This window comes from Chlorocebus sabaeus, chromosome 7 (assembly GCF_047675955.1).
Source record: "Chlorocebus sabaeus isolate Y175 chromosome 7, mChlSab1.0.hap1, whole genome shotgun sequence".
Taxonomy (NCBI): Eukaryota; Metazoa; Chordata; class Mammalia; order Primates; family Cercopithecidae; genus Chlorocebus; species Chlorocebus sabaeus.
This window is the reverse complement of record NC_132910.1, coordinates 104,612,392-104,638,365: the sequence shown is the minus strand read 5'-3', so window position 1 is coordinate 104,638,365 and position 25,974 is coordinate 104,612,392. Positions and strand designations below refer to the sequence as shown.

Genomic DNA, 25,974 nt, shown 5'->3' with positions numbered 1-25,974 from the left:
CAACATCAACAAAAAGAACATCCACACAGAAACCCCATCCGAAGATCACCAGCATCAAAGACCAAAGACAGATAAATCCATGAAGATGAGGAAAAACCAGCACAGAAAGTTTGAAAATTCCAGAAACCAGAATGCCTCTTCCCCTCCAAAGGATCACAACTCCTCACCAGCAAGGGAACAAAACTGGACAGAGAATGAGTTTGACAAATTGACAGAAGTAGGCTTCAGAAGGTAGGTAATAACAAATTCCTCTGAGCTAAAGCAGCATGTTCTAACCCAACTCAAGGAAGCTAAGAACCTTGAAAAAAGGCTAGATGAATTGCTAACTAGAATAATCAGTTTAGAGAAGAACATAAATGACCTGATGGAGCTGAAAAACACAGCACGAGAACTTCATGAAACATACACAAGTATCAATAGCCGAATCAATCAAGTGGAAGAAAGGATATCAGAGATTGAAGATCAACTTAATGAAATAAAGCATGAAGACAAGATTAGAGAAAAAATAATGAAAAGGAATGAACAAAACCTCCAAGAAATATGAGACTACGTGAAAAGACCAAACCTACATTTGATTAGTGTACCTGAAAGTGATGGGGAGAATGGAACGAAGACGGAAAACACTCTTCAGGATATTATACAGGAGAACTTTCCCAACCTGGCAAAAAAGACCAACATTCAAATTCAGGAAATACAGAGACCACCACAAAGATACTCCTCGAGAAGAGCAACCCCCAGATACATAATCATCAGATTCACCAAGGTTGAAATGGAGGAAAAAATGTTAAGGGCAGCCAGGGATAAACACCAGGTTATCCACTAAGGGAAGCCAATCAGACTAACAGCGGATCTCTAGGCAGAAACCCTACAAGCCAGAAGAGAGTGGGAGCCAATATTCAACATTCTTAAATGTACATTCAGAAAGCTGCTATCCATAATTCTGCCTCTTCCCAGAGTTCTGCAATCACCAATTCCACTCTGAGCCAGCAGAGAGGTAAAATGGAAAATAAGGAGTGAGGCTGGAGGAAAACAGTCCCAGACATGATGATCTACCTATGCTGGCAAGAAGGAGAGACATGAGGATGAAATCAGTATTAGCAGGAGAAGAGGGTGAGTCCTTGTGTCCATCTCACACTAAACAAGGGCTGCCTTCCCACATGGTCACTCACACATCACAGTCATTCCCTAGCCCATGTTCATTATATACATACATATGCACAGCTATGATATACTACATATATATGCACACCTATGATATACATACATACATAGAAGTCGTATTAGGATTACTCTGCAGAAATTCCAACACATGGGTATCTCTCTCTCTCAGGTCTAGGCTCAAAGAATGGTCCCTGGGAACCTCCCACCTGCTGTCACCCCTTCACCATGTGGCTCCTGGCTTCCAAGTCACAACATGGAAGTTCAACCCTTATCAATGGCTGAAAGGCATTGGTGCTGGGTCTAGCTGCCCATCCCAATGGGTAAAATAGCCAAGCCTTTTTCTTTCCCATTAAGCTGCTAGAATCCATAAAGAGGCTCACCCCTACATCCCTCCTTGTGTATCTATAAACATCTGAATTGGCTGAAGGTATTCCTCTTAGGTCCACGAGAATCTCTAGGCCCCTCACCGAGCCCCTCTCCAAAATGCAAGGAACAGACATATGGCAGGCATGGAACGCCCATATTTCAGCTCGCATGGTGTAGACAGACCTTGCTTATGCCCTCTGGCACTCTCCTTCCTTTCCCTTTCCTCTACACACTCTCTTTCACTATCAAATGACTGAACACAGTAAGGGAAAGAAGAAGAGATCTTTAGCATCTCCAAAAAACAGTGAAAAGGAACATTAATTCCATGCATGCCTTTCTCCCAACTCAAGTGCCTTGCCTCACTCATCCTATAGTAACTCTCCAGAAAGATTCCAGTGGAAACTAAATGTATTGCACTGATCAACTGATGCACACAACAGGTAATTTCTTTACAATTTCTTTGTAATTGTCGTCAGATGTATTCAAAAAGGTAATTTTAACTATTTCAAATTATCGCCTGATTGGCTCTAATAATAGGCAATCATTCCTTAAAAACAGCCCTAAAAACATATAATCTATTTTTAAAAGGATGTCTAATATGCAAAATAAATCAATAAAAACAGAAACTATGATAGTGAAAACTGCCATTGTATTTGAAAACCATTTGAAAGCGGATTATGATTTTTCTACTAGGCATATGAGTATTTGGAGTTTCTGGATAATTTCATTATTAGCAATAACATTTTCTGAGCATCTCTGCAAGGCGCTATGCTCTCTGCTCTCTATTTCATATCCACCTCAGTAATAGGACTATTACAGCTCAATCCTAATACAACTCTAACATTCACAGATACGGAGTTTGATCTCTAACATCTCTTAGCTCCTAAAAGCCAGTGCTTAAAACAATTATATTAATCTTTAGATCTGTACTCATGTAGCTTAGATGAAGAAAGGCATGGCATTCAACATCCCTTCAGAGCTGCGTAGGCTGTCTTGAAAGGGCATGTTATGATTATTATTTGCCAATGGCGCATGCATCAGGATTGGCCTAAACCTCAGCTCTACCAAAACCAGCTGCCTGAGCATCCAGTCCCAAGAATATAACTGCTTGCCTGGTGTTTTCCAAAGCAATTCCCCTCCCTCAAGACACTTAAGGGCAAAGAGTTGAGAGATTAAAAGATTTGAGAGGCCAGAGAGAATTCAGACATCCTGACTTCTGACAACTCCCCTTCCCCTGTTTTCCTACAGCCCAGATGGCGCTTAATCAGTGATGAGTGCTAGAAAATCACTTAGCATTATTGAAACTTCTCTACCACATTTTTTTCTCAGAGCAACATATACATTCTCTGTAGCATATATTTGCATTAAGAACTTTCTGGATACAATTACCCTTTGCAACTAATAAAATGAGAGGTAATTATAGATGGACTGTTAGCAGTGCCACTTTACATTTAGGTTGATATGTTTGTGGCTGTCTGGAATTCCAGATCTGAGTTCTGTTGATTGCTTTCGCCCACACATGTTATTTCTGGAGATGGTGCTGCTCAGGGTGAGAGCTATCTGGGGCAGCAGAATCACACTCCTTTGGGGACCTCCCTGTCTCCTCAGGCTTGCACTTTTGACGTTCTTCTGAACAGCTTACAATGCATAATTCAACCCAAAGAGGGGCCTCAGATGCTGCCTTGAATCCAAGATTTAGTAGTCTGACTTTAAAGTCAGTTTAATGTCAGCTGATTTAAATGAAGAATAGAGATTTATGTACAGAGACCTTAATTTAAAATTTCAGAAAGAACCCACCAGACTTGGACAAAGAGCTCTACAGAACTTCTCTGCATTTTCTACAATGAGCATATATTTAAAAAAAACAAAAACAGAAAAGTCATCTAATAAATGTTGTATGAAGTCAGAAGGGAAATAGGATTTTTCTTTTGAGATCATGAAGACTTACCATGGGGACCATGGATTCAGGGAGATTTTAAGGGAATTCACTTCTAAAAACTCAACTTCCTAAACTAGATCTTACTGAAAACTGTGCCTGAAGACATGTCCACTTACTGTTATACCTCAATATAAAAAAGTAAGAATAAATTGATGTAGAGTGTTCAGAAAATAATAAACAAAAGCTTCACTTTGGGTTTCTCTTGACTCTAACATCTTAGAAGCAGCAGGAGGTATCCTCAGCAACCATTATATGCATGTCTGTGGAGGAGTTGTCCAAGTCTTAAGAATATTCAAAGACTACTACATGAAATCCTCTAGCAATGAGAACAATATCACTTTAGACACAAGCCAAGCAATGTGATCTGATGGCTGTCCATTAAATGAATGAGGGAGACCTAAGAGCTCAGTGCACACAGGTGAGGAGGAGGCCAGAAAATCTGCCTTGAAGCATGATCCTCTCAATGGCTAATGCCTAGAAATAATTGAGACATCTAAGGGAATCCAACCAGAGGAGAAAAAGATTTCACAGAGCACCAGGTAGGGGGACTGCCCAATCTGAAGACTCGGGGACAGATCAGCTGGCCAGGCAGTTAGCACAGTGTCCAGCAAGAACAGTGTGGAAGAATCACTTTAATAAAGAAGCCAAAGATGTGGGGCTGTGAGCCATGTGGCAGTGAAGTGCCTGGGGGCCAGGTTGTTGGAGGTGTGGAGTCCAGAGACTAACTCCTGCAGCAGAGAAGCTCTGGAAAAGTTGCAAAGAAGGACATGGCGTCGGAGAACAGTTTAATGTTTAGGAATATAAGCCTTGACCCCAGAGAGCTCATGACAGAGATTCCAGCTCTGCTATTCTGCTCCCCTTGCCACGAGACCTAGGGCAAGTCCAGCTTAGGGACCTCGGTTTCCTCCCCTCTAAACTAGGGTTCTAATAGTAGTTATCTCACTGAGTGTCATGAAAATTAAATAAAATAATTCAAGTAAAGCACTTATTACAGTGCATGGCACAGTATAAGAGGCCAGCTGTCAAAATTATAATTATTTGTTCTCCATTTTTCAAAGCAGAGGAAAATGTCAAATAGAAGCAAAAGGTTTGTCTCAATCCCAGTTCAGGGGCAGAATTATAAAAATGAAGATAGCTGAGGCTCAGACGGATAGGCTGAGCAGGGAGGGGTGGTAGCAAAATATAATGTCAAGTGTTTTCTACGCCTTTCTTTCCAGCATGCCATGTGGGTCAGTCAGCATTCTGTACCCTCACAGATGAGAACAAGTCTAAGAAGGGAGGTTGCAGACAAAGGAGACTCTAAGGACTCTAGGGGACTATCAACACCCAGAAGTAGATAAGACAGCTCATGTTGTATTCAATGTGAATACCTAGCATGGTGAATTATGAATGCATTCAGTTATCTTTTCATGCATTTATTCATTCAGTAAGCATGTACTCAGCATCTACCACATGCAAAACACCGTGTGAGGTACCCAGGATACAAAGATTTTTAGAAGCACATGCATATAACTCCTGCTCTCAAGGAAAATAGGGAGTGAGTCTAACAGGGGGTGAGTTAGATAGGCATTAATAAATTGACCCTGAGAGTTCAGAATTTTAACATACCAAGGATATGTTTCTCACTCAAGCTTGCACAGTGGGAGAGGGCAAAGGAGAGGGGAGGGAGGATCTGCTCCACACGGTGACTCAGGGACCAACACTGACAGATGTTTCACATCTCAACACTTTCCAAATCACTACAGCAGTGGAAGGAGCAGGAGGGCTTCACATGGACTTTAAATGCTTGAGTCTCAAAGTGACAAGTATTGCTTCTGCTCTGCCCATTGGCCAGTTACCACAGAGCCCTGCCTACCTACAAAAGGCTAGGAAATGTGAGGGAACATGGAGATTCTCTGAATCATAATCATTTCTGACATAAATAGGAAAGCAGAAAAGTAACAGCCATTAAATAGAACTTAAACATTGTCTGCTGCCTCCGGGACCACAGGGAATGTCCTGAAGAACTACGGAAAGAAGGAACAGAGGTTGTAGAAAAGAGTGGCCTCAAGAACTACAGAAAGAAGGAACAGAGGTCGTAGAAAAGAGTAGAAGCCTCCTCAGGCCAACAGAGATAAGAACCAGTCTCATTTCCCTTGAGAAAACATCCTAAAAAAGATGCTCTGCTCAGTCAACTTTAGATTAACACTGAACAGGCAAGTGCTCTCTTTACCACCAAATTGAAATCCTTACTCCAGAACATCATGGCACTTCTCATCCAAGACCTTCACGTTACCTCTTCCTGCTAATTGTGTAAAATCATGTACATTCTCCAAAAGTCCTAGGGAGCTAATCCCATTTCTAAGTCAAATAATGCTCTTAACTTGTTATGTGAACAAGCCCCATGCTTTAGAGACAGTTAATACCCACCTTGCCCTTGCCTACCTCTCAGAAGAAAGTATGGCTAAAGTGAGTCCACTAATGTAGAAAATACATAGTCTTATGAAAACATGTGCTAGAGTCATTGATAACAAAATGTTTTGGTTTGTTTACACAAGCTGCAAGTAAGAAAATAATGAAATCTTACTGAGCCAGGAAATGTTATTTCCACAGAGATACATCCATCTTGTCTGGGGGTGGGGGGTTTAAAATATACATGACATAAAATTTATCATTTTAACCATTTCCATGTGTGCAGTTCAGTGTCTTTAAGTTCCCTACATTCACATTGCTGTGCAACCATCACCCCTGTCCATCTCCAGAATTTTTCATCATCCGAAACTGAAGTTCTGGATTTGTTAATCAATAATTCCCCATTACCACCTCCTCCAGCCCCTGGTAACCACTATTCAACTTTGTACCTCTATGATTCTGACTATTCCAACCTCCTCCCTCTTTATCAACAAATATTTGTCGAGTATGCACTGTGCCAGGCCCTGGAGATACATCTGTGGACCCAATAGACATGATCTTGCCTTCACAGAGCTTACATACATTGCCTTTGCAGCTAGGAATGTGAATAAAAGCTTCAATAAGGAGATTGTTACAGCATTGCACAGGGACAAATCCATGGCAACAGCCATATATTTTTTATCTTTTCATTTTTCAAGGAAAAGAGAGTGCTAGTGACTCTCTTCCTGCCTCTAAGATTGAGTAGTTGATAGGACTGGCATTTGGATGAAACTTGCCTGGCATGAAAACCCAAGCTCCTTCCCCCATACAGTTCTGTGTATCCAGGAAAGTAGGTGAATCTTAGCAGGTGATTTCTACATCTTTAAAAGGGGATGGAGGTATTTGTGCAGGCCCATGGAATACATAATTCCAGGCAAGTTCATCTTCATCCTGCCCATGTACCCAAATCATGCCATCTACTACTTCACCCACCTGTAACCTAGCTTTGGAATAACTGACCACAGAGCTATTCCATATTCTCCTCTGATCTTTTCTGATCACCTCCTTTCTGCCCATAGACAGATAACTTTGTTATAAATTTATATGGGAGATGGAAATGTCCCAAAGGATCACAGTTCAAGATAGCACATCTCCAGTCTACCAAATTCTATTGAGAAATATATTTCCCAGAGCTGTCTCCTAGCAGCCACTGAGAGGCTCTCATGAATTGGGCAGGGTTCCTACGTCCCAGTCCCAACAGCACCAGCAGTCACTGGACTTCTTGGTTTTTGTTAGACATCCTTTGAAAACATTCTAATCCCAGCACTTTGGGAGGCCGAGGCGGGCAGATCATAACGTCAGAAGATCGAGATCATCCTGGCTAACACAGTGAAACCCCGTCTCTACTAAAAATACAAAAAATTAGCTGGGTGTGGTGGCGAGCATTTGTAGTCCCAGCTACTCGGGAGGCTGAGGCAGGAGAATGGCATGAACCCCAGAGGCTGAGCTTGCAATGAGCCGAGATCCCACCACTGCACTCCGGCCTGGGAGACAGAGCAAGACTCTGTCTCAAAAAAAAAGAATCTGAATTAAATACCAACATCATTATCTATCATTTCACTAAATTTTGACTAACCTACTCTGTCCAAAGGGAAATGAGAATGTCAAGGCAAGAAAAATGTGGCTGGTCTAATTTAGAAAATACTGAGATAAGGATTAGTTCCTTGGGAAGAAAGTTAAACTAAAAAATACCCCAGTTCATTTTTCTCTGAGATTTCTCTGAGATCCCATTCGAACTCCATGTTCTTATCTGTAGAATACGGAGAAGGGCATTTAACTAGATACCCTTAAGCTTCTTTCTACTTCCAAAATTCTATGACTATGGCACATAATTAAACCAAGTAATATGTATCAGAATTGTGGTGAAACCTATCAGGATTACAGGGAAAACTTCAACATTTGCCAGGAGCTTAGACAGTAACTTCATCTGGGTTGGAAAATCTTGGAACGTTGGAAAACCTCACCTAAGAGCTCATGCTCTACACTGACTCTTTAACCTAAAATAGCTAAGATGGGAAAAATTCAATTCAGCATAATTGCTCATCCTACCATCTGTAATACCAACTAATGATCGGAGTGTTTTAAGCCTGAATTGTTTCAGTCACTATGTGAAGAGAAACAATCACACACAGACTCCCTCTGAAATCCTGTGAACTGTTCAGGCCTAGGAATTGCGATTGGCTGATTTCTTTTAAATATTATTGTTTTCTAATGGAGTGGGACTCAGCAAGGAATTTTTCAGGTCAAAGTAATACATATTTCTTACCCCTTGATAAATCCAGACAAGATGGGGTATTCAAGATAGGAAAAAGACTTTAGGACAACGATGGAATGTGAATTGGCTTCTTAGCTCTGCAACTGGGAAGCAAAATTCCAAGTACTGGAAACCCAGAGATGTGGTAGCCCACTGGGGAAACATAGCTCTGAAACAGAAGAAGCTAGGAAAGAAACAAAAATTTAAAAAATTGATGAGTTACCCAGGAATTGGAAATAGTGAACAGTGAATAGAAATTTAGAAAATTTAAATTGGGGTGGAGGAAAATGTATCTTATCATTCTTTAAAAAATAATTTTTTTGAAAGACTCAGGCTGTCTGGGCAAGGTACTAAAATATGCTAATACATTTATAACTTAGTGTCAGAGGGCCACTCTGTCATTCTTAATCCCCATGAGCTAGTCTCTGCCTTTATCTCCTAAGTAATGAACAAACCAGTCTTAGAAGATGAAATGGGCTGGGTTCACTCAGATTGGTTCAGATAGTTTTCCCTCTAGATAATAGCTGACTTTTAGGAAGGAGGCACATAAAAATTAGGCTTCCCATTTCAATCCATAAATCTAATTTTACTTCAGTGTAAGTAGGCCTTGACATCAACTTTATGTGCTCTTCAGCTCTATTCCAGCTAAACTTGTAAAGTCTTTCTGTATGGGGGCAACAAAGTACCCAGTTTCATGCTTTAAAAATTACTTTCAGTATAGAAAAAGAAGTAAGACTGAAAATACCACTACACAAATTGTACTGTTGTTGAACAGGGAAAGGAAATGTGAGGAGGGAGGGCAGGAGAAATCTATTTGCCTGTCATTTTAACAAAATGTCAGGCCTTTTTCAAGATTTCTAAGCTGGTCTTTGCTAAGATTTGATTCATGGCATAGGACTTGTAACTAGAACGAGGGTGAACTTTTCTGTGATTTATAAGAGACTACTGTCACTCGTTCAAGGAATCTATGTTCAAGGCAATACATTAACTAGAATCCCACAAAAGTATGTAGACTCTTCAATCCAAGTTTCCAGAAACTTCTGCAACTGGGAAAATCAGTTTCGAAATTTTTTCAAATGGCAATGTGAATTCCTTGGAAGCAAAGTTTGTATACCATCCTACACTCTCCTTATGAGGGCAATTATGTTATACCTGCTTGATTTAAATTATATGTAGTGAGTAGAATTTATGGCAAAGGTACTGCAAAAGAATTCCAACATTCAATGAATTTGCAGAAGAGGAAAGAAAGAAAATCATTATGTGGTTCAAAAAATAATGAAAACCTCTCAGACCCAAAGCAAAATTGTATATTTCTGTTTACAAACATACCAGTAAAGTGCACGCCCTGAAAAACACTAAGAGGAAGCCTGCTAAGGTCACAACAAAAACAAGACTCATTGATATCCATGGTGCCTTAAGGAAAAGGGAACCTCTGTGAGGTCCTACTAAGTGTCAGCTACCTTCCATATATCATACGGCTCAATCCTCCCAACACCGAGACCTAAATGTTACTCTCTATGCACAGCTGAGGACACCAAAGCACAGAGAGGCCAAGCACTTTGTCCAAGATCAACATAGCTGGTAAACTGAGCCAGATTTTGAACATGAATCTATACAGCTACAGAGTTCAGGTTGTTAAATCACTCTCCAAGAGGTATTCTGTGCTTTTTCTAAGTTGAAAAGAGAATTTTCTGAGCAGTCTTCCTTCTTTACTTCCTATTTTTTTCTGAAAGGGGCTGCCTCACCTGAGGTAGAAATGATTTTAAATTCATTCCCATCCCCTAGACTAAAATAAACTCTGCAACATCCACAAATTGTTATCAGAAATATAGCACAGGGAGAGAAGTAGATATGCCCACCACAATACAAGTTTTCCTTTTGACTTAAGGTATTCGATGGTGTTCCTGAAAGGCAGAATGCATTGAACAGGAGTTCTTTAAGATTCATTTCTTTAAAAATATATTTATATACAAAATACAGCTTCATTTAAAAAAATATCTAACCACGGTTTTTAAAGTTTTTGTTTTTTCCCAGAAGTTTTATGTGTTTAATCTTGAAAACAACCCAAGAGATAGAACAGGTACTCATCTAAGGTATTTGAGTTGTATGTAGCATTATATTAATTGCTACATACAATTACTTTTAAAGGCAAAAACCACAATTACTTTTGCACCAAACTAACATTATTACATGGGCAAGTAAGGTTTCATGAGACAAATGTTAATAAATACTCAATTGGCATATTAACTGCTTGGATACAAAGAGTTTACACCAAATACTTGAAGTCAGTTATTTAACATACAAGAGACTCTTAACTCAACATTTCCAGTGTGGGATAGCCACTGAGCCAGTTGGCATTCCTTCCCTAAAACTCAACTCTTTTTATTTGTTTTCCATTCTTAAATCTTAACACTTTTTTTCTTTGAAGTTCCACTGAGTATAAAAAACACTGCTGGCCAGGAGCGGTGGCTCATGTCTGTAATCTCAGCACTTTGGGAGGCAGAGGCAGGCGGATTGCCTGAGACCAGGAGTTCAAGACCAGTCTGGCCAACATGGTGAAACCCCATCTCTACTAAAAATACAAAAAAAAATTAGCCAGGTTTGGTAGTGTGCACCTGTAATCCCAGCTACTCAGGAGCCTCAGGCAGGGGAACTGCTTGAACCAGGGAGGTGGAGGTTGCAGTAAGCCGAGACCCCACCACTGCACTCCAGCCTGGGCGACAGAGCAAGACTCTGTCTCAAAACAAACAAACAACAGTGCTAGACATCACAGAGGCTAAAAAACAAAGAATCCCACAAGAACCAAAGTTGGAAACAGGAAAAACATGCAGAGCCACTAAAAATAATCTACAAAAATTCACATAGTAGTAGACATTAATCCTTGGCTGCACAGAGGAGTCATGCAATGAGCCTTAAAAATATCAATCACTGGGTCATGGCCCCAGAGATTCTGATTTCACTGGTCTGGGATGGAGCCTGAGCTTTGGTAATTTTTAGAAGCTCCCAGGTGATTCTACTGTACAGCTGAGATTGAGAAGCACTGCTTACAAGAGCAGTGGAGAGATACACAGTACATGGATGGCTAAGAGTGTCAGTGCATAGCTGTCAGGACATTGTAGGGATCTCCTTCCTTCCTTCCTTCCTTCCTTCCTTCCTTCCTTCCTTCCTCTCACCTGAATTGACCCCTTGAATTAAGTAGTATTTGGACTGGGTCATGAAGAATAGGCAGTTTTGAAGCATTGGGGATGGAGAACAGAGAAAGTGCGTCAGAGGAAGAGGAAATGCCATAAACCAAAACCAAGATGTGAAAAACAACAAGGAGCATTTCAGAGATTTTAAGTTTGAGTGAAGCAGAGTGTTGTGTGACATTAAGGGGAAGAACAGGCTAGAAATGTGCAGCAGGGCCCAGAGGCAGAGAGTCTGAAAGCAGCTACATTTGAAGCTGATTTCAGAAGTAATAAGAAACTACTGCTAATTTCTGAGCCAGGAAAGAATGTGAACAAAATAACTGTCACTCTGCAACTGGAAATGCAAGGAAATTTTTCTAGAGAATGTGCTGCATGGATTGTAGAGGAGAGCCTGGAGAGAGAGGCCAGGTGGCAAGTGATAGAGACGAGGAAGGCCAAGGTCAGAGGCAGTGCACCAGGACCACGGCAGTGTGAGGGCAAAGGACACATCCAAGGCACACTGTGATGGAGGAAGTGACAGGACTTAATTGGATGATAGGAGACAAGGAGAGAAAGGGATTAAAGATGGCCCTAAGATTTAGCCCTTGGTGACATAATTAACAGAAATGGGAACTCAGGAGGAAGAAGCAGGTTTTAGAGGGCAGATGATGAATTCCATTTTATATACATTTTGCCTCGGCTGCTGTCATGTCATCAATTTGGAAACGTCCAGTGACAAGTCTGAAATTAGGAGTTGGAGCACAGCAGGGTATTTCAAGGTAGAGGTAGAGACTTAGGTGTCATGTTGTCATAATAGTGGATCACTAGAGAAAGCCCTAAGTGAATTATCTGAGGGACATAAGATAAGAAAACACCTCTGGATATGGTTGAAGGGGCTTATGAAGGACACAGGGAACAGTCCAACACAGAAAGGGACAAGGACAGGCTGCATTATGGGACTCAATGAGAAAAAGATTCCAACAGCAAGGGATAATCTACAATGGCAAACGTTGCATACAATAATCGTATGTGAAGGCAAGAAAAAAAAAACCTGTGTATGGTCAATCACAGGTCACTGGAGACCAAACGCACAGAAGAGTGAGTGCAGCAACCACAGCATGTGATGTCAGAGCAAGACCACAAGAGGTTGAAGGTGGGAGGTAAGAAGTGGAGATAAAAAGTGGAGTCTTCTGGTTCAAAAGGTTTACAAGAGGAGGAAAGAGGAAAATATTCAGGCAGCTGGAAAGAGTATTAGAATCACCTAAAGGAGCATCATGAATGCATACATGTAGGGATTGGAGTCAATACAAGAGGTATTAAATGCCAGAGAGGAAGAGGGGACTGGGGAGAGTGACGGAAATCATTGAGAAGGTAAATCAAAGGTAACCAAGGGGAGGAAGGTAAGATTGCCCCCAGACAAAAGGACAGATCCACTTCTTCTTAAAAACCGGAGAGGAGGTAGGATTAATAAAAGGACAGCTTCGACAATATGAAAAGGAGAAGAATGAGGAAGCTAAAAGCCTGATGAGTTAGATTTTCTCAATGAAGCAGAAAACAAAGATACCTTCAAAAGGTAGGGGAAATGACATGGTCCGGGGGAAGGGACAAAGCCTTCGCAATAGGCAGGATGGGAGTACAAGCTGTGTGCTGCTGAACAGAGACTTTTATTGACTCATTATTGCCTGGATAGATCACCTAAAGTAATCAAGGAACCTATATGACACTAACCTCAAAATTATATCTCTAGAAGTGCTACCACCCAGAAATAATCTGAGTTTACAAGCTCTCTTTGTGGCACAATTCTCCACTAGAGGTCTTCAACCAGTAATTCTTTCACACCTTTAATTTAGGGTGTCACAATTTATTCAAAAGGATGCAAACTTCAGCCTACCCCAGTTTAACCCACTCTTCCCAGTTGGGCTTCACTGCTATTGTGTTCACTTTCAAGTCTCCTGTGGTCCAAGCAGACAGATTCTCAACTCAACCTATGTCCTTGAGCAAGTCACATATCGTCCGCCTTCTCAACTGGAAAATGAAGGGTGATGATAATGCCGCACTGCCTCCAGGACAAAGGGCTTGTGAGGATTAAACAACAAATGGCTGAGCAATTTGCAGTTATGAAGCTATAGAAAACTTAGTGATCATCTCTGCCTGGCTGGGCACAGTGCTGTTCAGCAAACACAAAGGCCACATTCAGACCTTCCCAGGTGCCAAAGACCCACAGAGAGCTGGCCAAATGAAGCAGAATCAGAAGACAAAAGAAAATCCCTCAACAAAACAAGGCAAGAGGAAAGAAAGTGCACAGAGGAAAGGGATTGGGAGGTTAAAGGGTCATGGAGTTTTCAACCTCTGAAATTCTCCTGGACAAAGGAATCATTTCATGTTTCTCTTTGGGTTACAATATGTGAGTGCATTTATCGCAGACTGCACATTGACCCTGCAGCCATCTAGGAAATCTATCTGATGGACAGGAAGAGGTGTCTGATATGCACTGGCACCCCTTCTTTCCAGTAAAATCAGCTGTTGTACCTGTCATTGTCCTCCAGAAGAGAAGCAAGTAGAGCAACACCTCAAAGCATTTGGGGTACACTTCTTTTCCTTCTTTTACTCAACCAAAGACTTATTCAATATTAACTTCTTCATGAAGATTAGGGATTTTAGTCTTAGATTATAGTCTGGGCAAAACTATTTTAAAGCCCACTAAATGTTGAAAGTTGCCACACTTGTCCTCCTTATCAAGATCCTACAGTGCTCTCTAATGAGTATCACAGAGGCTTTCTAAAGAAATACCCTCCTTGGGGGTGGGTGAGTCACACTTGAGTCTGTAGTGTAACCCAGGGGTTCCCAAGGTCCCATGCAGCTTGAGAATCATAGAAGAGCACTTTGACACTGTATGGCTAGGTGGGCTGAATGAGTGGTCCTCATCTACTAGATAGGAATTACCTTCAAGCTCCCAGTCCAAAGGTGTCTGAGAGGCTCCAAGACAGCAGACACAGTGGTGATGCTACTATGTTCAGAGTGGAGCCATCATCTGACCAGCCCAGTCCTGCTCTCTAACTGCTTTCTCCATCACAGTTCTGGTGTTCCTGGGTTCCAGTGCCATTGCTGTGGGATTACTGAGGCCACTATATCCTATACTGACCTGCTCTTGGCTACAAGGAACCCGAGGCCTCCACCCTCTCTGCACTGCCAGCCTCAGGCATTGGCCTCCATTTTGTGGTGGCCACTACTGCCTCTCTCCTGCTAACATCTCAGGGCAGCAGCTTCTTTCTTAATGTCCCTTTTGTTCAGAAGAGTCAAGGGCACTCACAACTGTGGAGTTGGGGGCTCTTGTGGCATTATTTTGCATTTTCCTCATACATAATCCTCTTACACAGAACACATGGATATGGGCAGGAGGGCACGGTTATCCGTCTTGGATCCCCTGTGCCATCCTGACATTGGGTCACAGGCTTGGTCTTCCCCATCCTTTCCAACTCCTTGTTCATTGAGGGTAACTTTCTCCCACAGACCCTGTTTCTAATCTCCCTCAAACCAGGTTCCCACGGGGTAAGCGTCTGTTATAGCGATATTCAGACACATCAGGATAGGTGTGAACATCAGCTGTCGATGAGATTTAAACTCTTTTTTAAGGGGCTTCTGGACCTCAGGCCTGAAGTTTGCCCTCTTGGGCATGTCAAAAGAAAACCTTTAGACAAATTAAATTTGGAGGGTTTTGTTTTGTTTTGTTTTGAGACATAGTTTCACTCTGTCACCCAGGCTGGAGTGCAGTGTTGCAATCTTGCCTCACTGCAACCTCTGCCTCCCGGGTTCAAGGGATTCTCGTGCCTCAGCCCCCCAGGCAGCTGGGATTACAGGCATGAACCACCACACCCTGCTAATTTTTGTATTTTTAGTAGAGACGGGGTTTCACCATGTTGGCCAAGCTGGTCTAGAACTCCTGACCTCAAGTGATCTGCCCACCTTGGCCTCCCCAAGTGCTGGGATTACAGGTGTGAGCCACCACACCTAGCTAAATTTGGAGTTTAGATGAGAAAAGAACAACTTGTGAATCAGAAAGCCCCTGAACCAGAAGAGGTTCAGAGAGACTCCAGTGCTGCCACATGTATAAAGAAGATTTATAAACAGACAAAGGCAAGTGATGTACAGAAATGGAAGGGAAGTAGAGAAAGTTGGATTGGTTTCAGCTCCATGTTTGCCTTATTTAAACATGGTTTGAACAGTTGGCCACCTTTGATTGGCAAAACCTCAGTGATTGGCCCAAGAGTAGGTTATGGTCTGTTTACACATCCAGTTAGGTTACAGTTCACTATGTACAGAGAAACCTTTAGGCTGAACTTAAAATATGTAAGGAGGCAACTTTCGGCTAGACTTAATTTAACAGTCCATAATGATGACTCCAGCCTGGGTTCACTCCTCAATGTCTAGCTGACCTATGGACAATTCACATCCTTGCCATTCTTCCCAGTGGGAATACAGGCCCTGCAGCTGCCACCCCTTTGCCAGAGCCAGGCAACTTCCAGAAAATCTCTATGAGCTCCACTCCAGTGCCTGGAGTGAGCTAACAAACTTCTATGGCTCAGCAAACAGCCAGGTGGGAAAGGAAATGAGATTCTCTCTCTTTTTTTAAGAATATGCCAAATCTCTATGAGCAGTTCTCTTGATGTGCTGCTACTGCCCACCTCCCTGGCCATGTATATGTGTGCACATGCACACACATACACACACACACACGCACACACACAGCCACTACTTCTGGGCTGACACAACCCTTTTACCTTTAACTGTTTACCTTGATGGCTTTCTCCAACCCATCTTTCAAAAGTCTAACCTTATTTTGGGTGGCTTGAAGGTGAGAGACAGGGTTGATCGTTTTATGACTGGCTCTGCTATCCTCTTATAAATCCAGCAAGAAGGTCACTAATCCACCCACCACTGGAATGTAGGAGGTAGTTATTGCTTTGTATTCAGCTTTAGAGCATCAGCTGAAATTAGGACAACAGGATATCATCTGTTTTATAAGTGTATTCGGGGAGACCCTAACCCAGCAGCATTAGAGGAATTAAAGACACACACACAGAAATATAGAGGTGTGAAGTGGGAAATCAGGGGTCTCACAGCCTTCAGAGCTGAGAGCCCCAAACAGAGATTTACTCACATATTTATTAACAGCAAACCAGTCATTAACATTGTTTCTATAGATAAAATTAACTAAAAGTATCCCTTATGGGAAACAAAGGGACGGGCTGAATTAAATGAATAGGTTGGGCTAGTTAACTGCCACAGGAACATGCCCTTAAGACACAGATCACTCATGCTATTGTTTGTGGCTTAAGAATGTCTTTAAGTGGTTTTCCACCCTGGGCGGGCCAGGTGCTCCTTGCCCTCATTCCTGTAAACCCACAACCTTCCATCTTGGGCGTTAGGGCCATTATGGACATGAAGAGATTTTGTTTATGGCCAGTTTTCAGGCCAGTTTATGGCCGGATTTGGGGGGGCTTGCTCCTAACAGTATTTAGGTTACTAAATACAAATTTTGGTGTGAGTCACAATTGTTTAAAAGCAATGTTTACTAACCATTTTAATATGTATCAGCTAGTATTATATCTGCTTCATGATGAGATACATTCTAGAGTATACCCACAATTTAGTGCATAAAAGAGAAATTATAAAACTTACCGGAGCTTCAAAAAAATCAGGAAGAAATCCAACAAGGCAGCACTTAACATTGATTATTCCCCTTATTTGAAATCCAGTGAGATACTTTTATTTGCCATGCATGTCTTAGGCAGCAATAGTTCTGATGGCTTTAAAAGATCTCTAGAAATTGAAAATTAGGAAATTAGTTTTTGAAAAACACTCTTTGCTCTCCCACCTTAAAGTAAAAAAGAATCACCCCACATAAGGTCTAGTTGTTAGATTGAATTACCCATTTTTAATGAAATCCTCAACATGAGTTTACCCCTCAAGTAAAAAAAAGTCCAGATAAATTAATATGCTTCCAAACTAAAGATAGTGTGCTATTTTACATCATCCAGAAATGGTCACACAAGATAAATCTGGCTTGACATTTAATCTCTGCTGTCATATTTTTGGCTCTTTCAGTATCATTGACCAATATATTATATAAACTTCTACTCTGAACCTAGACAGAATAAATCAACTGTATCTTTTTGTTTGGGATCTTTTTTGCAGAGTTGGCAAGTTTTGACACACAGAGAATCAGAAGCAGAGGCATCCCCGATGATCCCGCTGTAACTATATCCCTGCAGCTTTCACTGCTAAAATGGAAGACATCCACCCACATGGCTCCTTGGGCAGCCTTTGCATTTGCCATGGTTTTCTGCATCCTACCTATCTCAGAAATTAGTTCTCTCAAGCCAGGGCATGCTCTCCAGCACTTCCTCAGGGAATAGCCTCCATATATTGCCTGCCCTTTACATTCTCCCCTTTTCTGGTGGCGCCCAAGTCATTGTCCAGAATGCATCACACTCAACCAAATGGAGAAAATGTGCCTTTGGATCCTCCACCTCTCTCTCTGCCTTTTCCTTCTCATTGTTGTCTCCAAGTCGCACCCCAGTGCTGCAGGTTTTCTCCCTCCTCTTACCAAAGGGCATTCTCAGGAAAGAATCAGAACAAGTCATTAACACATTCAGATTGAAGTGTAAAAAACTGATAAAGTTTCACCTTTCCTTAATGCTTTTAACAATCATTAAGTCCCCTGTGTGGTTTTAGCTGAAGTTCTGATTGTGACAGACATTTCTCTGCAATATAGTCTCATTGTTATTTAACTATTTTATATGTCATAGTCTCATTTAACTATTTTCCCAATCTCGAGATTTGACCCCATCCTACCCCTCCGTCTCTACTCTGACACCCAGCCATTTCATTTCCAAATATCTAAAAAGATTTGCCTTTTCTTCTCTGCCAGCTACTCTCCTAGGCCCCATTCCACCATTGTCTCTCAGTCCTAAAACGTTGCTTCACCTTCTCCCAATAAACTATACTCTACACTCACTCCTCTAAGCAAAACTGATAAACTTTCTAGGAAAACTTTGTCCATAACCTCTTGAAGAAAAAAGAGAAACTGTAAGTCCTCGAAAGTGGGTTTATAGCTCATTCCTCCATTACGGAAAAACAGCAAAAGAGAAAAGATAAAGTAGCCAGCAGTTCTTGGTAAATTGAAACCAAGTTTGCGTGTTTTTATACAAGCCTCAAGCATGTGATAAAATGAGTTATCCAAAGGGTTACTAGGCTTAATATATGAAGAGTTCATTTTAAAAATTTATAATTTCCAATAGAAAAAATGTTAAAGTTACATGAACAAACAATATAAAATGATGAAATGTAATTTGTTACAAAAGGGAGGAAATCTTCTCTCCCATGCATAATTAAAGCTTCAATAAAATAAAGATTCTTCAAGTGCAAAATTAAATTAGAAAATAACAATAATAATGTTGTGGGAGAATAGATTGAAAAAGCCTTCTGGAGAGCAATTTGGTAGACATTAAAATTTTTTTAGACTCTTTATTCAGTAATTCCATGTCTAAGGAAAAATTCTAAGTGAAGAAAAATTTAAAATATGTTTTTAAAAGTTTGTAGCAGCAATGCTTATAAAAACAAAACATTGGAATGATCTAAAGACACAATGATCAGGCAATGCTTTAGTAAAATATGATATATATACTTAATAGCATAGTAGCAAAGCAGGAAAAAAAAAAAGAAGTGAAGGACTCACAGTTTTGAGGAGAACTGACCAGAAGAGCTGCCCAAACAGGAGCATCAAACTGGACTTTGTGTGAGGCAGAAATACACCTTGATTGGATGAAACCACTGAGATATCAGGGTTTGTTTGTTACTGCATCATAATATGACCCACTCTAACTAATAGACTAAAAACTTAGTGAAAGTAAATAAATCCACAGGAGATAAATTCATAAATACATTCTGAAAGAGAGAAGGCCCAGAGGCGCAACTGATGACAAACAGAGCAGAGACAGCTACAGTCCAGTGTGTGCAGGATAAATCTACAGTGGAGGTGGGAAACAGACTTTGCAGAAGAAACCTACAAATGTCATCAAGGAGGAGGAGAGGTGTGAGGCACAAAACCGAAAACTAGGAATTAGTTGAATACCTGGCAAAAGAAACGTTGGACCAGTTACCCTGTTCACAGAGAGGTAGGTAAGCCAGTGTTTACCTTCCAGGAAGAAAAACAAAATCTTCTCTAAGCAACGGAAAGAAAGGGAGAAGGATGGAGGGAGGGAAGACATGAGGAGGAATGATCCAGTAGGATTTCCTGAAAGAGAGAATAGAGAAAATGAAGAGTGAGAGATTATCAGAGAAATAATAATCAAATATTCTCAGACTTGAAGAAAGTGAGTCTTCTATTTGTATGGGCTCATGGAGTACGCTGCATATAAAGGGAACCACTTGGACACAGAATTGAAATCTCAAAACAGCAAAGAGCAAAACAAGATAAATTTAAAAACAATGGTATATCCATACTACCTGAAATTATCAAGTGGCCACTGACATAATTGAAAACTGAAGTAGTTCAAAGCAACAACCTCCGAGAAGGACTATTGTTGGACAGGATGGCTGAGGGGCTTGATTTTCATTACTAATTCCTCTGTCTGCTTTGTGTTTCTTGCTTTTGTGCATTCCCTGGGTGGATCTTTATTTTAATGTGAAAACAAAAGAAGTAAACATGCTGCCTACCATATCTCTAATTACACCCATAATTATGAATTATGAATAAGAGGGAAAAAGTCACCCTACCTATATAGAACTATTATTATTATTAGAAATATTGTTATCATCTATTGTTATTATATAGAAATGAAATTATTATTTGCTGATGCAAATTACATCAGTTAGCTTTAGAATATGCATTTTTCCAAGTATTCATAATTGACCTAGGCCTCTTTGGCTCTCTCCCTAACCCACATTAGGTCATTGGCAGGAGTAAGGATAAAATGCACATATGTTTGGTACAGGTACAACTGCATTCAGAAATGAAAGTTATTTAAATTTGTCATCATTTAATCACCCTCTTATTTTCTTTCCATTAGCAACTATTAATTATGGGTTCAATTTAATACATTCATACTCTGCCACTTTTTAGGGAAAAAAAATTGGAAGTCACAAAAAAATTTTAAAAATTAATTAAAATAGGGATTTGAAAGAAGGTAAAAATGGTGGGAAAAGAAAATCTAACAGGCCAATCATAGTAGTAGACATGGTAATAGTGATAGAGTCTAAAACTTGGCATCGCATTTCCTGGAAACTGAGGCAACAGGAGCTCAGGAAGTAGCAACATTTCATCTCATAAATGATACAGACCACCTTCTTGGGAAAGACAAAGGTCTTTCTTGAATCAACTTTGAAAGAAATATAATGGGTGGGGCATTACAGACGGGGCATTGAAGAACATAAAGCCAATGGTCTTCAACAAACACAGAGTTGGAAATGTCCCTTTGACCATGTGATTTAGCATCCATACCCACCCCTGACACCCACACTCACAAAACCCAGCCCTTTTTCAATGCCCATCTGATTACACTCAGTGAGTGGTTCCAAGACTTGTCTGATCATAGCAATCAGCCGGTCGGTTGGTTAAAAATTCTATTTTCTTTATCCAGTCTAGCATTGATAGGCATTTGGACTGGTTCCAAGTCTTTGCTATTGTGAATAGTGCTGCCATAAACATACATGTGCATGTGTCTTTATAGTAGAATTATTTACAATCCTTTGGGTATATACACAGTAATGGGATTGCTGGGTCAAATGGTATTTCTGGTTCTACATCCTTGAGGAATCGCCACACTGTCATCCACAATGGTTGAACTAGTTTACACTCCCACCAAATGTGTGAAAGTGTTCCTATTTCTCCACATCCTCTCCAGCATCTGTTGTTTCCTGACTTTTTAATGACCACCATTCTAACTGGCATGAGATGGTATCTCATTGTGGTTTTGATTTGCATTTCTGTAATGACCAGTGATGATGAGCTTTTTTTCATGTATTTTTTGGCCACATAAATGTCTTCTTTTGAGAAGTATCTGTTCGTATCCTTTGCCCACTTTTTGATGGGGTTTTTTCTTGTAAATTTGTTTAAGTTATTTGTAGATTCTGGATATTAGCCCTTTGTCAGATGGATAGATTGCAAAAATCCCATTCTGTAGGTTGCCTGTTCACTCAGATGATAGTTTCTTTTGCTGTGCAGAAGCTCTTTAGTTTAATTAGATCCCATTTGTCTATTTTGGCTTTTGTCATGATTGCTTTTGGGGTTTTAGTCATGAAGTCTTTGCCCATGCCTATGTCCTGAATGGTGTTGCCTAGGTTTTCTTCTAGGGTTTTTATGGTTTTAGGTCTTAGATTTAAGTCTTTAATCCATCTTGAGTTAATTTTTGTATAAGGTGTAAGGAAGGGCTCCAGCTTCAGTTTTCTGCATATAGCTAGCCAGCTTTCCCAGCACCATTTATGAAATAAGGAATCCTTTCCCCCTTTCTTGTTTTTGTCAGGTTTGTCAAAGATCAGATGGTTGTAGATGTGTGGTGTTATTTCTGAGGCCTCTGTTCTGTTCCATTGGTCTATATATCTGTTTTGTCCCAGTACCATGCTGTTTTGGTTACTGTAGCTTTATAGTATAGTTTGAAGTCAGGTAGCATGATGCCTCCAGCTTTGTTCTTTTTGCTTAGGATTGTCTTGGCTACACAGGCTCTTTTTTGGTTCCATATGAATTTTAAAGTAGTTTTTTCTGATTCTTTGAAGAAAGTCAATGGTAGCTTGATGGGGATAGCATTGAATCTATAAATTAGGCAGTATGGCCATTTTCACGATATTGATTCTTCCTATCCAGAACCATGGAATGTTTTTCCATTTGTTTGTGTCCTCTCTTATGTCCTTGAGCAGTGGTTTGTAGTTCTCCTTGAAGAGGTCCTTCACATCCCTTGTAAGTTGCATTCCTAGGTATTTTGTTCTCGTTGTAGCAATTGGAATACTATGTAGCCATAAAAAAGGATGAGTTCATGTCCTTTGCAGGGACATGGATGAAGCTGGAAACCATCAGTCTCAGCAAACTAACACAGGAACAGAAAACCAAACACTGCATGTTCTCACTCATAAGTGGGAGTCAAACAATGAGAACACATGGACACAAGGAGGGGAATATCACACACCAGGGCTTGTTGAGGGGTGGGGGCTAGAGGAGGGATAACATTAGGAGAAATGCCTAATGTAGATGATGGGTTGATGGGTGCAGCAAACCACCATGGCATGTGTATACCTATGTAACAAACCTGCACATTCTGCACATGTATCCCAGAAGTTAAAGTATAATTTTAAAAATAAAAATAAATAAATAAATAAAATCCCAGAATGTGGTTAAAAAAAAAAAAAAGTTCTGTTTTTCAAGGCTGTGTCATCTACATTATTTCAGTGGCATTGCACATCAACCTTGTAGACAGAGCAAGTAAAAAAAAAAAAAAAATCTATTTTCCAGGTCCTTCCCCTGGAGACTTTGATTTGCTAAGTCTGCAAGAATCTCCATTTTTAACACACTCCCCAGGTAAGCAGGCAAGTTTGGAAAACAAGGTGATATGTTATAGCCTACAGCTGCAAGTAAGCTTGCTCCTCTTGCTGGTCATACCCTAGCTGCTTAATCTCCCTCAGCTTAACTCTCTCAGCATCCTAATGTCTGGACTCTCTCCAATCACAGCCTCCTCTGACATGCATTTGCAAGACAGCATTTGAGAAAGATAAGGAATGTAACATTTGTTGCTTGATGGTAATAACTCATAACTCCCCTTTCCCTTCCTCCGTAACACCACTTTCATCAGCATTACCATGAGAATTCACTAGAGGCTCCACATGAGGTCTATCATGTGCACGATTTCATACAAACACATCTGTGCTGATGTACACATCTTTTTATCTTTACTGATGATATGTCGGCTGCTGCAGAACTTTTATAAAGTCTTAAGAGTTCATCTATTATTTCTGAAATAAGGTAGAAACAAATTTCCCCAGGAAACGAGCTACATACATTGGGGCATACACTCGTTTTGCTAGACTCCCATACTGAACTAATTGCACTTTCGAAACTTTCTTGCCTGAGCCATGTTTCAAGAAGACTCTCAGCTACACAGAACACAAACTCCCTTCCATACACATCAAAATCAGAAGAAGTGCCAGATTTCCCCCACAGTGTCTTGTTTCTCCCCTGCCATTCATAAGAAACCTATTCCAATATGTTGCATTACAGGGAAACTGGAGATGAGACAGTCACAAAAGTAGAGAGATGTTTAGCCTAAGGACAGTTATATGTGTTCCAGAATGAAGCAAAAAAAGGTCAAACTTAAGTCAAGGAAATGGCTCAGCTTTCTCTAAAACAGAGACAGAGAACTTCTTCTCAGCTAAAAACATAACAAGAACGGGAGAGGAAAGAAACCTGAGATAGAGCATGATAACATTTCTTGTCTTGGCCAAATATTCATTTGGATTGTCAAAATTCATAGAAAATCAAACTGTGCATGAAGACTAAAGGTGAAGTATAATCTATAAATAAATAAAAAGAACTGTAATTGTGGCTTAGGAGTAGAGGACCCCAAAAAATGCATTGGCCACGTACCTTGAAGTTTTAGGATGCTGTGGAAGTCGCGAATTCAATAAAGGCCAACTACAGAGGTCAGAACTGCTCTGGATGTTCCAAATCAGCCTCTCCAGTCACACCCTGACCATCTAGAAGGGATTAATGATTAGTTATCATGTGAATCCTATGAAAGAATATATTTCTTTTTTAGACACAAAATTCTCTAGAGGATGCTGCTTGCCAACACTCTGAAAAAAATAATCTCTCAAAATTCTTGCAATCCACTGTGTTATGATTTCATCTCATGAAATATAACACCTTTACATCAAAACTCATACAACTAAATCCCACTGGATCTCTTCTAGACTCAAAATACTCAGCTCTGTTGGTGATGCTTAGAGAAGGGAAATACAGCCTCGTCTCCTCAAACTGGTTCCCAGCACTGGGTCCATTTTGCAGGGAGCAAATTTGCTTTACATCTACAAAATATTTACATGTGACTAATCTCATACATAATAGATCTTGCAAATGCCTTGTGAATGAAAGAACATCTTCCAACATCACAGTGATAATTCCCCTGAAATGAATCTTTTAAACTGAAATATACACTATTCCATTCTGGTTTTCCAGTCTATGGAAGTTCTCTCTGGTTCTCCTGGATTCGCCTATGGGTGGTCAAAAGTATGAATATAAGGGTCAGAAAGGACAAAAGAAAATGCTCTTCTCACTAAAGAGAAATTCACTTGAGTTTATATTATATTCTTGACTCAAGAAGAAAGAATGCCTTGCTAAATAAAGTGACAATATCTACATGTAACATAAACACACAATGACAAAAAGCAAATCTGCACATACTCCTATCAGTAGCTATACATTTTCCCAATACTTGGCAATTTTTGGCAACAAGGTGATCCTGTTATAAAGATATCACCAAGAAATCAATCAATGATCAATAACACAAAGATTGATACCTCATACATTCATATTATTGTTATTATTAGAAACACTCCTTGGTTCATATTTGTCTTCAGTCTTTCCATTTATGTCGAAGATGAGCCAAACATCATTAAGGAATTGTCTTTGTCAGCCTCATCAAGAATGTTTTACAGGAATTCCGCATGTCATCTCAAATGTCTTTGATATCATGGTTTTTATGTAAGACATAAAATGACAGGATATAGACTCCTTTGGTGTCATCACAGGATACATTTCCATACACCTCAGCAGATAATATATGAAATAGAGGTTAGTTTTTGGTCTGGAAAGGCTTTTCTCTAGTGAGGCATTCATATGATAGAATGGAGGTCCTATTTTATTCCACAAGTAACTGTTGAATGTCTTCATTGAACTGGCATGGTGAAATAAAGCATATTACTAGGTAGTAATAATTGTCCACTCCATAAGAATCCAATCCCATTTCTAATGCATCTTCTAAAGGTCATTAGTATACACTTGATGTCCCCTTTTCACCTTTTCTACATTCATATGTTTTCAAGATTCAACCCATTATTCCTGAATTAAAACTCTAAGGTGATTAGTCAGTGGCATTTGACTGCAGCCTGGGAATTCCAATGTTCCACAAAGGAGCTCCTGCTGGTCTCCTATAGCATTCAAGTTCACAAGGTGCTCACGTCTCTACTCAATTTCAGGAATATATTTATAATTTACCCATAAGGCAGTCATACATACAAATCCATCCTTTCCACTATTTCCACATTAGAGAGTGACAGTTGTTATCTCCATGTTTCTAGCAGTAAGAAATGACTAGATTAAGGGGTCTGTATTAGTCTGTGTCCCATCAAATGATCCTATGTGCCACAAGAACTTAAGAACCATGGACCTAGGCCTCCCTTATCTTGTTCAGGTTGTCAACCATTTATATTATAACTTCATACAGAGAAAGTATTTTAGTCTTCAAAACATGAAAATTTTTCTCTCACTGGTTAACATCAGTTGGACCTATAAGACATCTTACCTCAACCATTTGTGGCTGGCCCCTGGAATACAAATGAAGATAATGTTTGTGTTACTACAGGGCCAGTGAGGGGGTGTGAGCCCTTATTAT

At 40.2% G+C, this 25,974-nt stretch overlaps 1 long non-coding RNA gene across 1 annotated transcript in view; it reads right to left on the bottom strand.

Moving 5' to 3' along the window:
* LOC119618262 (uncharacterized) overlaps nucleotides 1-24,246 on the bottom strand; it is a 230,138-nt gene extending 205,892 nt beyond the window's left edge. Inside the window, exons 1-3 of the long non-coding RNA XR_012093483.1 lie at nucleotides 23,949-24,246; nucleotides 16,997-17,137; nucleotides 8,163-8,334 (exon numbers count right to left, since the gene is read on the bottom strand). This is a non-coding gene — a long non-coding RNA (uncharacterized lncRNA). The remainder of the gene's footprint in view (nucleotides 1-8,162; nucleotides 8,335-16,996; nucleotides 17,138-23,948) is intronic.
* Nucleotides 24,247-25,974: the final 1,728 nt, after the last annotated feature.